This window comes from Miscanthus floridulus, chromosome 13 (genome assembly GCF_019320115.1).
Source record: "Miscanthus floridulus cultivar M001 chromosome 13, ASM1932011v1, whole genome shotgun sequence".
NCBI classification, from domain to species: domain Eukaryota; kingdom Viridiplantae; phylum Streptophyta; class Magnoliopsida; order Poales; family Poaceae; genus Miscanthus; species Miscanthus floridulus.
The window spans coordinates 70,875,965-70,892,218 of record NC_089592.1 but is presented as its reverse complement, the minus strand read 5'-3'; the positions used below and the strand labels follow the sequence as shown (position 1 = coordinate 70,892,218).

Genomic DNA, 16,254 nt, shown 5'->3' with positions numbered 1-16,254 from the left:
CTTCGAGATCGATCCTGTGACCCATTGGCCTTGCTTTATGGGTCGCGCGAACTATCCTATAGGTCAACCCGGTCCATTCTGATCCCTACAGCGGGGGTATGCACCTAGATACTATTAATCATGTTGCAATCACTGATAATGAACCATGAAGGCACGTTAACCAGATAACAGTTGTCATAGTGGCAAAACCAGCGCACCCCGCACTACGGCCTTGTTTAGATGCCATCCAAATTTCAAGTTTTTTTACTCTCTCTCTATCACATCAATTTTTAGCCACTTGCATGGAGTATTAAATGTAGGTAAAAAAATAATTAATTGCACAGTTTAGTTCGAAATCACGAGATGAATCTTTTTGAGCCTAGTTGGTTCATGATTGGACAATATTTGTCAAATAAGACGAAAGTGCTACTATTCATCGGGTTGAAATTTTTTCGCAATCTAAACGAGGCCTACATCATATTATGGTGATGTAACGTCCCAAAAATTCAAATCTTAAAATCACTCACTCGAAAATATTATCAAAACATATTTTAAAAACTAAAGTCATTTAAGCTCTATTTAAATTTCCTTCCCATCTGAATCCACCTCATATATATCCCTATGTCTCCTTGTCCAAATATATATCCTACACATCACAACAATAATATCCCCGGCCGTCCCCCACCGCTCTAGCGCGCGCTCCGCTCGCCCTCGCCCAACACCGCCTGTGTGTGCCTGCCCCGCCACTACCGCCGTGGCGCATCCGCGCACGGACCCCCCTCGCCGACCTCGGCTGTGCGTGCGACACCACGCCATGTGGGCCCCACCTCCCACCTCTCTCTCCCTTCTCCGTCACGCTTGAGCAAACAACAGCATGAGCAGGGCACTCACACCACGCAAAGCAAAGCACGCACATCGCCCAGCATCACGTACACGAGCTGCAGAGCCCACACTCGTACCCCTTGCGTGCCGACCGGCCACAGCCCTCGCTAAACGCCACCACCCCATGCCCTGCAAAAATTACCCGCAGCACCGCACCACGCCCAGCTATCGCGGCCATGCCGAGGTGCTGAGCGAGCCGTCCAGTTGAAGCTCTGCCTCGGGCCACCTATACAAGGGCGCACCTGGGGAGCTCCTCCACCGCACCGCCGAACTCTCCGAGCCGCTCAGCTCAGCAGCCACCCTCTCCTCGCTCACCTTCTTCCTCCCCAGCATCTCCGTCTCTCTCCAGTACCCTCCACAGCTCGGTACGCTCGCCTGATCTCCCTCTCCATTCACGACCTGACCAAGGTGAGCCCCAAGGGAGCATCCCCTCATCCTCCTCTCTCTCACCATGCACTTGGATTCGAGATTCGTAGCTGGTTCAGCCATCTCGACACAGCTTGAGCAAGCGTCCATGGCGGACGCAGGAGTGAGAACGTGGCACGGCTCCTCGTGAGGGCTCCTCCGGAGGAGCGAGGCCGTTTTGGAGGAGTCATAAATTATGGCTTCTTCAAAATAGCTCCGACTCCTCTGTTTTTATTAAAAAAATAACTCTTCTAAAAAACGTTTAACAGAGCTTCTTTAAGGAGCCAGAGCCAAAGAGAAGCCGTGCCAAACAAGTCTTAAACCAAGCCTCCATTCCTTGTCCTTTTGCATTTAACTCTCCAACAGCAGCAACCAAGGAGGCCCACAAGCAGTGTGCTAGTCGTGAAGTCCAGAAGTACCTTGTGAAGTCCAAAATGCCAGCTCCCCTCACGTGCAGGCCATGAGCCATTAATCCACTGCATCCATTTTCCTTTCTATTGAACCAGCAGCCCAAATACAAAGCCTAATTCCATTTCTTTGGTCACGCCATACAATTAAGACCCATGACCCAATATCCAATGTCACTGGTCACCAGCCTAATGACATGTCATTTTCGAAATTAGCTTAACAGCCACCTAGTAAATACGATATCTCATCCATCCAAAGCTCCGATTCACTTGATTCTTCTTCCTAAATTTATCTAAAATCAATATCTATCTACCAAATAAAATTCATGATTTTTAGGGCTCATTTAAATTTATGTGATTATTTAATTGTGTCTGCTTGCATGTCCGGTTGTTTGCGCGTTTTAGCTGACGGATTGAACGAGCCGGAGGATGAGGACGTCGGAGGCGAGTACCGCGAGTTCGACCCTAAGGACCCGAACTTCCAGCAGGAGTTTGCCGAGGACACCGACGGAGGCAAGTCCAATCTAATCCTCTTTGATGCATGTTGACCCCATTTTTAAACACAACCCATAAAAGTCGTTTTAAATATTGCATGTACGATATACGTACGAGGTATTTTCACTGCTTAGCTAAAACCCGTTTGAATAACCATCCTTGGATTAATATTATCTGATAATTGTCATGCTCAAACCTAGGAATAAATATTATGCTACTACGAAATATTATTATTTAGCAATGCTTAGGACTTGGTACCCATCATGGATACTCATCACTATGATTTCTCAAATGCAATGATTTTAAATGAAAATTGTGTGAGTGGTGAGGATAAGTTGTGGGCATTGTGAAAGGGTTAATGAACAAGTTATAGATGGTGATTACCCTAGAGATGGGGCGGATCAGATCCCTTTTGTGGGATGCCGTGGTGTTGTGGCTTGTACCTTTTGTGGTTAAGCGTGAAGATATCCGCCTTGTCTCGATTAAGGACTGAGTTGATGATTCATCTCACCTAACTCATTTGATCGTAAAACCACTCGACCTTGTATGTGGCAAGGCTTAGTCTAAATTCCCCTAGTTGGTATGGCAATCATCTAGAGGCAGGTGTGCAACGGGACACTAAGAGATGTATGTGAAAATTGAGGAATTGTATGAAATGTAATGAGCTCTGTAAATTATTGTATTATGAGATGTTGCCTTAGTGTGCCCGTGGTGAGCGTCAGTACCCAGCTATGGAGGGTAATGGCTTTGATGGAAGTGTACAACCTCTACAGAGTGTAAAATTTATCCAGATAGCCGTGTTCGCGGTCTCGGACGGGTTATGGTTTGGTTTCAACAACTTGATGGGTTGGGATGAGTGGAAACATGAGCGTGTGTATGATTTTAGAAATGAATGGTTAACGGCCATGTGTTGTGGGAACAGAGTGTTCAGCAACATTTAAAATTATGACAAACCCCTTTCCAGAATTACTCTTATATATGGAGAATATATGTCTTTTGCAAAGGTATTTATGAAATGAAACCCTACATGTGTCTAAAGATAGCTCTCTGCAAATGAAACCAAGCCTTATCCTTCCGTAGGGTAAGGTTGGACTTGCTGAGTACTTTGTACTCACCCTTGCTTTGTTGAACAGAGGAAGATCCGGACTTCATTCCTGAAGCTACGTTCGAGTAAGATCATGTCTACACCCAACTAAGCCTGTTGCATTGGGACCCGTCAGATGTTTGACTGTGATTCATTTTGTTTATGGGTCTGTTGGACCTATATTATGTTCTGGTTACTTCTAGTCGTGGCATGTCTTCATTGTCCACGCTTGTCGAGACTGCTGGATTGAGACTTATCTGATGTAATAAACGTGTTACTAGCCTCCTAGGACTAGTATTGTATCACATTTGAGTTCCTGGATAACCAGGGGTGCTTTAGGTGGGCCCGGGGGATGGACTAGAGCATAGTTGTGACACGCCACGCCATGATATAGATCGACTTGGCGCACGCCCGTGCGGCATGTATTTCACCTTTTTCATCTTCTCAATAAATGCACACAATAGTCATCCCTATAAATTCATTGAACCTCTAATCAAAATTCTATATGGAACTAAACCTTTACTGCATCTATAGCATTTAATATGGGCCTTAGGATTTATTTAATTTTAATTAAATAAAATTAGACTAAGCCCAATTAAAATCCAACAATCACCACTTAATTCTAAGGCATAAAAGAAATGCTCTTAGTTCTACTGTTGTTTTGATATATCATTTGTTGACGCAAAGATCGGCCACACATCACAAGGAGCTAGAATGCTCGGGTTGCAAACGGACTAAAGAATCCAACGGATAACCAATACGCTTTCACAGTGAAGAGTGATAAGGTTTACAAGCTAACCATCAAAGAATAACTATCGCGCTTCTGATGCAGTTGCGTGACAAAGATGTGGCAGAACCGTCTAATCTAATACCTCACAGGGGTACTTATCTTCCATTAGACACTAAGTACTCAAGAGAGAACACTAAACTACATAGTTCCGTCGAGCACACCCCAAGAGAGAACTCAAAAATCTATATTTTTCATCAGGATCATAAATGAGAGAATAAAGTTTACAACATTCTTAAGTCATTTCTTACATCACTTTATTACAGTACAGAATATTACCTCAATTTATTATAACAGCGGAATATAACAATGTTATCAGAGTTACAAAGAAAGCAATGGTTAATTTAATGACATGGTAGAGTATTAACATAGGGGGCATTTATATACAAGAGCTGCTAACATATTTTGCATCTTCTCTTATAAAAACCTTTAGTAAGGGTTATAAATGAACACTACAGTCGTAGCATGAAAGGAATCCTCTCTGAGCCCACCAGGAGGTTTTCACACACAAGAGTCAGCTCTAAGTATCCTCTGATCACCTGCAATAGGGGGAAGAAAACCCTGAGTACTCGATTGTACTCAGCAAGACTTACCCGACAGGAGGAAAATAAAAGACTCCAATGACATGCAAGGCTTATTTGGCTTGTGGGTGGAAGCATTACTAAACATATGTCCTTATATTCAATTTTATTAGCAGTCATCATTAGTTCATTGACTAACCATTCTATGTAAGCACCTATGCTACTTTCAAGCAGGTGGTAAGCAATTAGAACCATTTTGTCACCTTTCAAGTTTCTGTTCTTACTACGGTGCTAGACCATAGCCAAGTCGATACCGTCTCAAAAGAAACGGCAATTCGTGAATCAATGTATCATAGTTGGGTACCCCGAAACACATGCCTCGCTTGTACCCCAGGCACAAACAAGACCAACATATTCCACTCCTGTCGAGGGGTTCAGGTCCCCGTCCAAACTTAGACCCCCACACTTGAGACCCAGTCTCAGTATGGTGTTTAGACCTCCACCTTTCCCCGCCTCCAATCAGTCGGTCCAAAAAGAGCTAGAACCCACGACAAGAGCGTAACGATCTTTCCTGCTCCAATAAACAAGTATGTGCTCAGGATAATAAGTTTGTGACCTAACTATCATCCACAACAACGGATGGTCCTCAATCGACATAGGCGGCACAAGTGCAATTCGAGCCTCGCTCGAATGCCTAACCAAGTCCAGATCCAAAGTACCATTCCACCCGGTCTCTAGTTATCATTCATATATATTCCCTGTGATAGTAATATAATAGCAACAATAATATATTTCCTATCTCTCGCGAGTGATAGGTAATCATTCAACTTCTACCAGATCCTATAACATAGCAATCTACATGATCCTAACATACTAGTAGGACTCATAGGATGAGGATATATATATGCAAGTGGGTTTCATTCAACTCCTTAAAACTTAATGCACAAGCATAAAATAAAGTGCAGAATAATAGGGGTTATGCATCGGGGCTTGACTAGGCAAGATATAACCAAAGATTAGCATTCCATTGGTGACACGATCATCAAGGCACCATCTTTCCGCTACTTCGATCGACTCCATGATCCATCATTGTTCCTATTATGATATACGTGGATGCAACGCAGAGATGTAAATAATCAACGGCAACTATAACTCTAAAATACGATTACGCTCCATAAGCTAACGAGCTAGCTTTAATGACTAACAGACTAGTCTACTTATCTACAACGTCAAGTAAGGCTTCGCCTCTAGAAAAATGTTCTAGTTTTAAAATCCCAAGGTGCTTTGGCATTTTATTGAATAAACATATATTTTTGAGCTAGGGCTCATTTAGCTACCTTAGCAAACTAATTATTATGGAGCTACAAAAATTACAGTGAGCATCTAATAATGTGAGGAATTTACTATGAAAGTTTCAGAGCCAACACTATCACCAATTTATCATAAAAATTCCTATAAGTTTATATCTTACAATATTAAGCATCTTAAATTAATTAGACAACTCCCAAAAATATTATAAAACTACATGAATAAAATATACTAGCAGATAGATCATGATTTTAGGAACCTAACAAAATTAGTTTCATAATTTTTGGTTAACTATACAATTTTATATTGAATTTACAAGTTTACCTTAGAAACTAAAATAGAAAATGCTTTAGAAAACAAAAAGGCCCGGTGGCAAGCATTTGGCCCAACAACCCGGCTTGGCCCAACGCGGAACGCGGGCATGCGCAATAGGTCGGCCTAGCAATGGCCCCAAGCGGGGAGTTCACGCACTCGTGACTCTTTAGCAAAAGAGACCCTAATATTTTCTGAAACTACGTCGCCGTTTGTTTACTGTTTCCCTCTCTCTCTAACCAATTCATTTCACCCTCCCTGACTACTTCCTAATTTCCCCACGCACATCCCCGAAGCAGGACGCGCGACGGCACGGTGAGCACGGGCACCAAGCGGTCACGCCGGCCATCTAGGGTTCACATAGACTTATCTAGAGGGTCGATCGCAATCCCTAGCCTAAGAGGCTATGCTGGATGGTGGTGGAGAGCTAGGAGGCACTCTAGCGCATGCTGCAGTGGCAGGCAGTGGTGTACGGCTGTGGCGCAGCCGTTCCGGTGAACAAGGAGGGCGAAGAGAGAAAAGATGTGGTGCGCAAGCACTAATGTCATACCACTAGAGCAGCCGATGCGTTGATGAGGATGGAGAGGCCTTGTGTGGCGCTAGCCATGTGCGAGCGACGGAGGCAGCAGCATACCGAGATGGACATGGTCGTGTTAGCTCACCATCGGTGGGACCTTCAGCGAAGCTTGGGTGAGAACTAGCACCAAGGGGTTAAGATGAGTCTACAGCTGACTTGAATTGAACTAAGAGCAAGCATATAGACTTACCCCCAAAATGTGCCATACTACGACAGTGAGATGACCGGTGACGGCAAAACACCGAATTGTTCGACAACAAGGCTCGTCTACCTTGGTGCGAGTCGGCTACTAGCGAGTCTCCAATCCTAGCTGCTAGAGCCCTAAATCGAGGTAGGGTCTCACGAACCGCGCGTACAAGCTTGCGAAGCGACATGGCTCCATTGGCGGCAAGGCAGACGGGGCAATGACTTCTAGGCTCGGACAACCTTGACAAAGGCTACGTTAAATGAGCGGGAGCATCCGCACGGTGAGGCTTAGATGGAGCATGTCGTGGGGTGCCAAGATGGGACTGCTCGGTCTTGGTAGGGTATAGACAGTGGCTGTGGAACAACGGTTGCACGTGAAAGGCATTGACACCGCGACAAAGGGTAGCAACGCGATGAAAAAATGGATGCAGACAGCGACTCGACGGGTAGGTGAATTGAGCAGCGAGATGGGTGCCACGACGGCCAGACATTGACTGCTATGGAGTCATCTTAGCTCCATGCATGGCTTGGCCAGCAACGCGCATGCGGTAGCCATGCAATAGCACTGTAGCTCAGTCCGGCCCTATGGAAGGCGATTGCGGTCGGCACAGCCCGGTGTGAGGTTGATGATCGGTAGCCAACGAGAACGGTGGACGGGGCAATGGCCAAGGCCAGGAATGGTCAGGCAACAGTAGCGTACTCGCATGGTGACTATGAACCTAGGCTAAACAACTACAAATGGTGACATGCACGTGTTTTAAAGCGAAGCAAAGAATGTCGATCATCTCAACCGAAGTTCAACCAATCCTACTAACCTAAAGTCGACACTACCAGCTAGCTAGCGGAGCAAGCATCATGACCTGAGAGCAACCCAAGAGGGACATAAATGGATGCCAACTTGGGTTCATCGCTGGAGTGTCGGTTCACGAACAGAGCGCAAACAACATGGTTTATAGCGCGTTCCAACGAAGTTTGGGCAATTTTTACGAGAGCAACATGACGTCCAACACAACTTCGACCTATGCCATGCTCAAGCACTCACTTTGATGCAATCAACAATACCAAAATATGCAGCTAGTGTTTAAATATTTTTGTTAGAAATTAAATGTCAAAATATCATTGTCTTACTACTTTTCCATACTTAGAAAAGTTAAGGATTTCAGTAGGGGCTAAGTAACCATTAACTCTTTTGTCACAATTTTAATAGGTCTAAACCTTGTCAACTTCAACCAACAAATACCTTATGCAATAGTCCATACCTTTTACTAACCCATAGGAGCAAAATATTTAAGGACCATTTAATTATTTTGCTCAATATAATTCGCCAAAAATGGTATTTTAATAATAGTTCAAGTGTTTGCCGACTTAACGAAAAGGGCTTATCTTAACATCAAATTTGATTTTTGGGCTCTCAAAAACACTAGTTAATAATATTTATTTTCCAAAAGTTAAAGTTGCATTTCCATCTACTAAACTTGTACTTCAATTTTTATTTAAGTACTAAATACAAGTTATGTTTTATTTTTTTTATAGAAAGTGTTTTTCGTACCAAACAATTAAAACTACTTATTCTATTCTTCTTTTTAGGATTTTCATTAGCACTTTTACGCACCAAGTAAGTTAACTTAGATATTTATTTGAGTCCACAAAAGTGAGTCACATAGGATTTGCTTATCATTTCACGTGCTTTATAAATTTTAAAAACCCAAAAATTTGTTTGGCTAATTTCTCTTGGACCTAAATCTCGGTGCTAAGCAAGCTCGTAACACCAGGAGTGTTACAAAAGAATAGCTACTTTATAGGCAAACTAGCAAAGTAGGTGTTGAAGTTCACGCCTAGGAGAGATTCTGACTAGGCAAGGACGTTTGGTGGGTTGGCGATTGGCCAACAAGCCTACGACGCCATTTTTGGTATCGGATCAAGCGATGGACAATAGTATGGAGGTTGGAAAGTTGGGCAAAGGAGAAAAGTAGAGAGTAGATTGATTTTGTACAATTGTGTATGATTAAACTTAATCGGCCATGATCCTCCAATATATATAGAGGGAATATGGTCTTATCCTAGTAGAAAACCTTCTCAAAATATAATATGCAAGTTTCCCACAAGATTCGAGAAAGTTTGGATCGAATTTGCATCAAACTGGACTTAGACAAACAAAATCAGCCTAGGTCAGTTTATGCAGCTGTCGATGTTTTACCACCGATAGCCTACCACGGGGGTACCCGGGGCAGTATGTTCAGGCTTCGGCGTATGCTGAACTCGATGGTTAACGCAAGAGACAGTCGATTTATCCTGGTTCAGGCCCTCGATCGTGGATCAAGTAATAACCCTACGTCCAGTCGGCGTTAGCCTTTGCGTTGGATTGATTGTAAAGTGTTGTGTTGTACAATTGTTCTTCTGTTCTCTAGGAGCCCTGCCCTCCTTTATATAGTCAGGAGGCCAGAGTCCTAGTCAGTTTACAATAAGAGATCCTAGTAGGATTACTGAATAGTACTACTACTAAGATCACATGGGAAGAATCCTAGTTGGACTAGATCTTCTCTTTCCCTTGCAGGGTATCCTGTGAGTCCCGCATCGACAAGCCCCCGAGCACTTCATGGTTGAGCTCTGAAAGTCTCGTTTTGCTCCTTCAGGTCTTGTTGAGTAGGAACAAACGTCATCCGAGTGCTTTCTGGAGTGAAACCTTGTAGCGCTTCTTAGGATCTTCGGGTGGTGAGTGCTTTTTGAAGAAAAAGTACATCCATCTGGTTGTAGCCCCCGAGCCTCTTGCTATTTGGAACAAGGAGCTGGAGGATCTTGTCTTGAAGTTGCTCTGATTGTTCAGTTAAAGTTTTATAAAAAAAGAACTCGAATATGACTCGTTCCGGGTTCTTTTTGTCGTAATGTCTTGAGGTGGTCTGCGTTGAGGAAGTCTTTTGGTGACGTGCGCTTTTTCAAAGAAAAAATGCACTCACTGAGTGTAGCCCCCTGAGCCTCTTGCTATTTGGAACAAAAAGTTGGAGGGTCTTGAATGTTTATGTTGTTTGAAAATTTGTGTTCTGAAGTAATCCCCGAGACTTGGATTATGTCATCATCCGAGTAGTTTTGCGGCATCTTTTCGAAGCAGCCTTTTAGTCTTGGATTAAACCATCATCCGAGTAGTTTCGCAACATGCAGCCTCCGAGCGTATATCTGTGTTGTTTTGTTCAGGAAGAACTCGGATGCGAGGTCTTGGCGTATTCTTTGATAGTCTACTGTTGTCAGATGTAGTTTTATGGAGTTGGTTGGGTGTAAATGCTGTTTGTTGACGGGTTGTACCATGGTGGTATATCCTTCCGAATATGCTTGTCCTTGGTCACTGTTCCTTCACGCCTGAGTCCTTTTTCATTGAGTTCTATCTTTTCACTGTTTCCTTTGTCAGGTCTTTACCTTTGGTGCTCCCGGTTCATGTGCACCGCTCTTTTGGTCTATAAATACCCTCCTGTGGTGCTTGTTTTTGAATCATTGAGCATTCTGTTGTGTGGCCTAAAGTCTTTGTAGAAATGGATATGGTAGTTTGTGAAGTTGAGCAGCCCCCGGGCGTATCTTGTAGTTGTTGTGTATCTCGTCATAGCTGGAGGAAGTCTTGTGATGTGAGCTTCGTTTCCTTCATCCGGCAGTTCCTGGCTGGCGCTCTTTGTCTACCCTATGGCTGTCCGGTGCAGATCAACACCTAATCCTGCATCACGTCGGGCTTGGGTAGACAGATGCCTGCCAGCCTCCTTTGGTCCATGCTTTCCTGTTGTGCTGCTGATTTCCATCTTGGATGCACTGTGTTTGTCCTTTGAAGAAAACAGTATAGCCGAGGGTGGTTTGTTCTACCTGGCAGCAAATTGGAAAACATAGTCGTTCCAGAGCCTAGCCGTGTTCCGGGTTCCTCTTTGCTACCTTGCTTGTTGTAGTACCGAGTTCGTCGGGTCTTGTAAGATGTGAAATCTTGTACTTCTTGATTTCATTTGTAATAAAAAAGATTCTTGCCTTCTTAGTTGCCATGCTTTTTCCTGCTGTATTGCTTATAGAATTTCTGAGTTCTTTTTATCAAGAACCGGGTTCTTTTGTTCCTTCAGAAGTTACCCTTCCTTTCTTCTTCGAGGATAGGTTGTTCTTGCAGTTATCTGATGGCTCTGCAGTAATGCTGGATAGATAAGTCTGAAATCTGCCCATTGGTTTGTACCGTTGTGTGGATTTGTGCCCTCCGTCATTTTAGCTGCGTCGGTAAATGGACCGTTGCGTTCTCACACTGGTGTTTTAATGGGTCCTGGTGGGCCATGTTTCTAATGCTGTAAAATTTATTTATAGACCCTTCGTCCTCTTTCTCTTTACTGCCTTTCTTTTGCCTTCAAACCCTAGCTCTTAATCATCCGCCGTCGCCATTGCCAGTCGCCGTCCTTAGCGCCGCCGTCTAGCTTCATCTTCCTCAATAACTTTTTGCTTCCGCTAGTTCATGGGTAAGAAGAAAACCGCGAGCAAGTCCCAGGCGACCTTTGTGGACGAGGAGTCATCCCTTTCTTTGATCGAGAACCAAGAGTTCGTGGCTATGAGGGCAGCTCAGAAGGTTTGGTCGGCTCCAACAACAATCGAAGATCAGCTACGCGAGCTCGTCAGCGATGACTTGATCCAAAGCAAAGTCATCGCTGAATGGAGAGTTCCGGGCGAGCATCGGGTTCCTGCTCCGGGTCCTAGTGAGATTGTCCTCTTCATTTCCTTTGTCCGCGCTGGACTTTGCCTTCTTGCTTCCGCCTTCCTTCATCAGTTTCTTGGTTATTTTGGGGTTAGTCTGAACCATCTAACCCCTAATGCCATTCTCCATCTTTCCGTTTTTGTTCATCTCTGTGAAGCTTTCCTTGGAGTCCCTCCTTCTCTATCTCTTTTTTGCTACTTCTTTCGTCTGAAACCTCAACCCCACCGCGAAGAAACCAGCGTTCTTGGCGGTTGCAGGATTCAGTTTCGCCAGGGTCTTAAGATCAAGTTCTTTGACTATGACCTGGTTGATTCTGTAAAAGATTGGCGTGCCGACTGGTTTTATGCTGCTAATTTGATCCCTTCCCTTGTCATCCACTCTAGATCTGGTCTTGTGGTGAATGACCGATGGGACAAGAAACTTGAGTCACCCGCTGAGATTCAAGTGATCCAGCCACTCCTTGATAGGATTAGCATGCTAAAACAACAGGGTTTAACCGGTTTTGGTATTGTCTCGAGCTTTCTTTGTCGTCGAGTCCAGCCTTTGAAAGAGTGGGAGCACCTTGGCTTTGAGTATTCTGGGGCCGAGGATCCTTCACGCATGGTCCCAGCTCTTGAGCTGACCGATGAGGAGGTACTCGAGCATCTCCAGAAGATGCTGAAAGGAGTTAGCGTTATTCCTCCTGCTGTCTCCGAGTTCTCTGCCAACAACCCACCCCCAGCTGTGAGTTGTCTATCTCTTTGTTTGGGTACTTTATGTACTCTTGCTACATCCATTTTTGCTTAGCTCTTCCTTGTCTTGTTGTTTTATCCTTTTTCACAGGAGCTTGGGCGGAACTTTGTTGACCCGATCCCTCTTGATGTTCTCCCTGCCATGGCGGAGACTGGGGATAAACTTGCTGGAACTTCTGCAACTAGTAAGTCCCCAACCTCCACAGCCCTTCCTGGGGTTTCTTCCGAATTTGTTGATGTGTATGAAGAATATGTTCCTCGTCTAGTCCCTTGTGGTCCTCGTAGCGTCCCGAAGAGGGGGCGAATGGATGGGTCTTCATCTAGCCTGCCCGTCTCCAAGAAGCCTTGCAAACCAAGTACTCTCTTAGGTACTCCAGTTGTTGCTAGCATGCTCTTAGGTGAGCACATTTAATACTCTTTGTTCTTCTATTTTCCTGTTTCTCTCTTGAATTGAGTACTTTTTATTCTTTTTCCAGCAGGTGCTCTGGTTTCCTTGGCTGAGGGAGAGGAGGATGACGAAGTACCCCTTATCATGCGGCGATGAGTTGTTTTTATATTCCTGTTGCATTGGATTTTTCTTCTTTGTCTTGACTTTTAGTTTTGAACTTTTTTGAAGTAACCGGACGTCGGGTACGAGTTCTTCTGAGGCTCCCACGCTGACTTCTTCTGAAGTTCCGGTGTTGCGTTCCTTGGTAGCCTCGGTACCGAGCTCTACCGCTCCTCCAGTGCAGAGTTCTTCCATGGCTCCAGCCCCGGCTTCTTTCGTGGCTCTGGTATCTGCTATCCCGCTCCCGTCGTCGGGTGGCAGGGATGTTTTCGCCATTGTGGTCCCCCCTGCGAGGCCTTCTTTTGGCTTTACGAAGAAGAAAGTGGCTAGGTGAGTAGATTCTGGTTTCATCCTTTTGCTTCTGTCTTCCTTCTTTTGGTTCTCATCGGTGATTTTTTTATCAAATTTTAGTCTTTCGTCTTCTCTCGTTTCTTCATCGACTTCTTCTCAACCTTCTGCCATGCCATTGAGTTCTGAGCCTCAGGACTCGCAACATACTATTGGTGAAGTTGCTGCGGGGGCTTCGGAACTATCTGGTGAAATTGCGAACTTGGCCGCCCCGAAGGTGACTGTGGCCGTCGCGTCGGGTCCTTCTGCGGGATTGGCTTCGGCTTCCCTGGAGGTTGCTTTGGTCGTTCCTTCTTCGCCCTAGCCAGCCTCTCCTTCCCCTTCTCTTGCTTCCAGTGGTCCCTCTTTTTCCAGTGACGTGGTGCAACAGTTCGATGCCACCCATCGGCTATCGGAGCTGACCGCAGCCTAGGGGAGCTTGGCGTCCTCTGCGACTTCTTTCGGGGAGAAGCTTCACGTAAGTTTTTCTGAGATTCTTTCTTAGGCTATTTGTTTTGCCTTCGTCCTTACGCCTTATTTTTCTCTATCTTTAATTGTTTAGACTTTCTCTCGTGACCATACCGGCTTCTTCTTTTCGTCTGAAACCGAGAAGAAGTTGTCCTCCGAGGTAAGTTCTCTGAAGACTGACCTTGACCTCCTCCGAGCTGAGTTGGAGACTGAGCGTAAGTCGCATCAAAAAGAGGAAAAGGCTCTTCGTGCCCAGGTGGTAGAGGTAGAGAAACAGAGAGACACTATTGTCTAGGAGTTGGGGAAACAGAAAGATGCTGCTATCCTGGGAGGCTTCAAAGAACTCGGAGGCCATGAAGAGCTTGGAAGCCATGAAGAAAGAATGTAAAGGTATTCCGGGTTCTCTCCATTTCTTTCAGTATTCAAACCTTTCCCTCAGTGCTGACTTGTTGTTTGGTGTCTTGTCCAGCTCTCCGAGTTGAAGGAAAAAAGCTCTCGGAGGGCATTGATGAAATGAAGACTCTTGTTCGTACAAATCATAACAAGGCTGAGGAGGTAACTACTCGTGCTAAAGAAGAACTTGCACTTGCTAAGTTGATCAGGCATGGAGCTAATAAAGATCTTGTGCAGGCCCAAAAAACTATTGAAGACTTGTCTAGGAAGCTGGCGACGGCTACTGAAAATTGGAACGTTTTGTGGAAATCCTTTCATTCAGTAGCTGATGTTCTCCGGACTCCAGCGGATGACGGGCAATCTTGGGCTCAGTTCATTCCTCGGATTCTGACTCGTTTCCAAGAGTTCATGAAGAAGTGCGCTCAAGTATGTACCAAGAATGTGCTGGCCCAGGTCCGGGTCCTTGCTCCAGAGGTGCCTCTGTCCAAGATAGCAGAGGAAGCTGATAGCCAAGAATACCTTGATGCCATTGAGAGGATGGAGCCTGAGGTCGAAGATTTAGCTAGTAGGGTTGTAGACAGTCTTAATATTGATATTTCCATTCCTGATGACAATGCCTGATCCAATTGACCAGCCTCTTGTAATATTACACTCCTCTTCAAATGAAGATTCTTTATTTTCGTTGATGTATTCTTTGCCTGGGTGTGGTCGGAGTTACTTGACTTGTTGAGTACTTTGTCCCATTTTCGTCTCTGCTCTGCGAACAACTCTGTGTGTTATCCTGACGAAATCCCTCGAATTGTCGAGTACTTTTCTTTTCTTCCTCTTTTATGATCCGTCGAGTGCTTTGTCTACGCTATGACTTGTTAGATGTAGATCTTTGTGTTGACAACCTTTCGTCTGCGCTATGTAAAACGACTCGGCATAGAACGTTGCCTTGACAAATTTTGGCATCCAAGTACTTTCTTGAGTGGTGCTTGAGCTTTTCTGAGGAAAAAGTATTCCTATCTGGATGTAGCCCCCGAGCCTCTTGCTTTTCGGAACAAAGAGCTAGATGGTCTTTTGAAGCTTAATTTCGGTCGACTAGTTTTAGGTGTTAGCTTTTAGCTACCCTCATCGGCGGGCTCAAGCGTCTTTTCAGCTATTTTGCTTTCGGCCAAGATGCTCGGGCATGTTTTCCGCCATTTTGCTTTTTGTTTCGGGTGTTAGCTTTTAGCTACCCTCATCGGTGGGCTCAAGCGTCTTTTCAGCTATTTTGCTCTCGGCCAGGATGCTCAGGCATGTTTTCAGCCATTTTGCTTTTTGTTTCGGGTGTTAGCTTTTAGCTACCCTCATCGGCGGGCTCAAGCGTCTTTTCAGCTATTTTGCTCTCGGCCGGGATGCTCAGGCATGTTTTCAGCCATTTTGCTTTTTGTTTCGGGTGTTAGCTTTTAGCTACCCTCATCGGCGGGCTCAAGCGTCTTTTCAGCTATTTTGCTCTCAGTCGGGATGCTCAGGCATGTTTTTAGCCATTTTGCTTTTTGTTTCGGGTGTTAGCTTTTAGCTACCCTCATCGGCGGGCTCAAGCGTATTTTCAGCTATTTTGCTCTCGGTCGGTAGGCTCAGGCATGTTTCAGCCATTTTGCTCTTTTGTTTCGGGTGTTAGCTTATTAGCTACCCTCATCGGCGGGCTCAAGCATCTTTTCAGCTATTTTGCTCTCAGTCGGTAGGCTCAGGCATGTTTCAGCCATTTTGCTCTTTTGGAAACAACTCGGGGCTAAGTCATCATAAGACATATGTTGTCAAAAAACCATCTTTATTGATTATGATCGTTTGATACGCCATAATACACATTTTGTCGAGGAACAACATCTTTATAGGTCATGAACGTTGATCTCTTGTGCTTCGTACATGTATTCTCCTTTGAGTTGTTTTCATGCGTAGAATCTTCTTAGCTGGCTGATGTGCCATGTATTGTTGACTTCTCTTCCATCTTCGGTTATTAACTTGTATGTGCCTGGTCCGGTGACTTTTGTGACAATGAACGGACCTTCCCATGGACTGAGTAGCTTATGTCGTCCGTCAGTTTTTTGTATCCTTCTTAGCACTAAGTCTCCGACTTGTAATGATCGAGGATGGGTACTCTTGTTATAGTGTCGTTTTAAAC

At 44.8% G+C, this 16,254-nt stretch overlaps 1 long non-coding RNA gene across 1 annotated transcript; it reads left to right on the top strand.

Annotated features, from left to right (window-relative positions):
• The first annotated feature begins 898 nt into the window (after positions 1-898).
• Positions 899-3,692, top strand: LOC136502120 (uncharacterized). Its single transcript, XR_010770426.1, has 3 exons — positions 899-1,269; positions 2,079-2,186; positions 3,302-3,692. It is a non-coding gene; the product is annotated as an uncharacterized lncRNA (long non-coding RNA).
• The last annotated feature ends 12,562 nt before the right edge of the window (positions 3,693-16,254 follow it).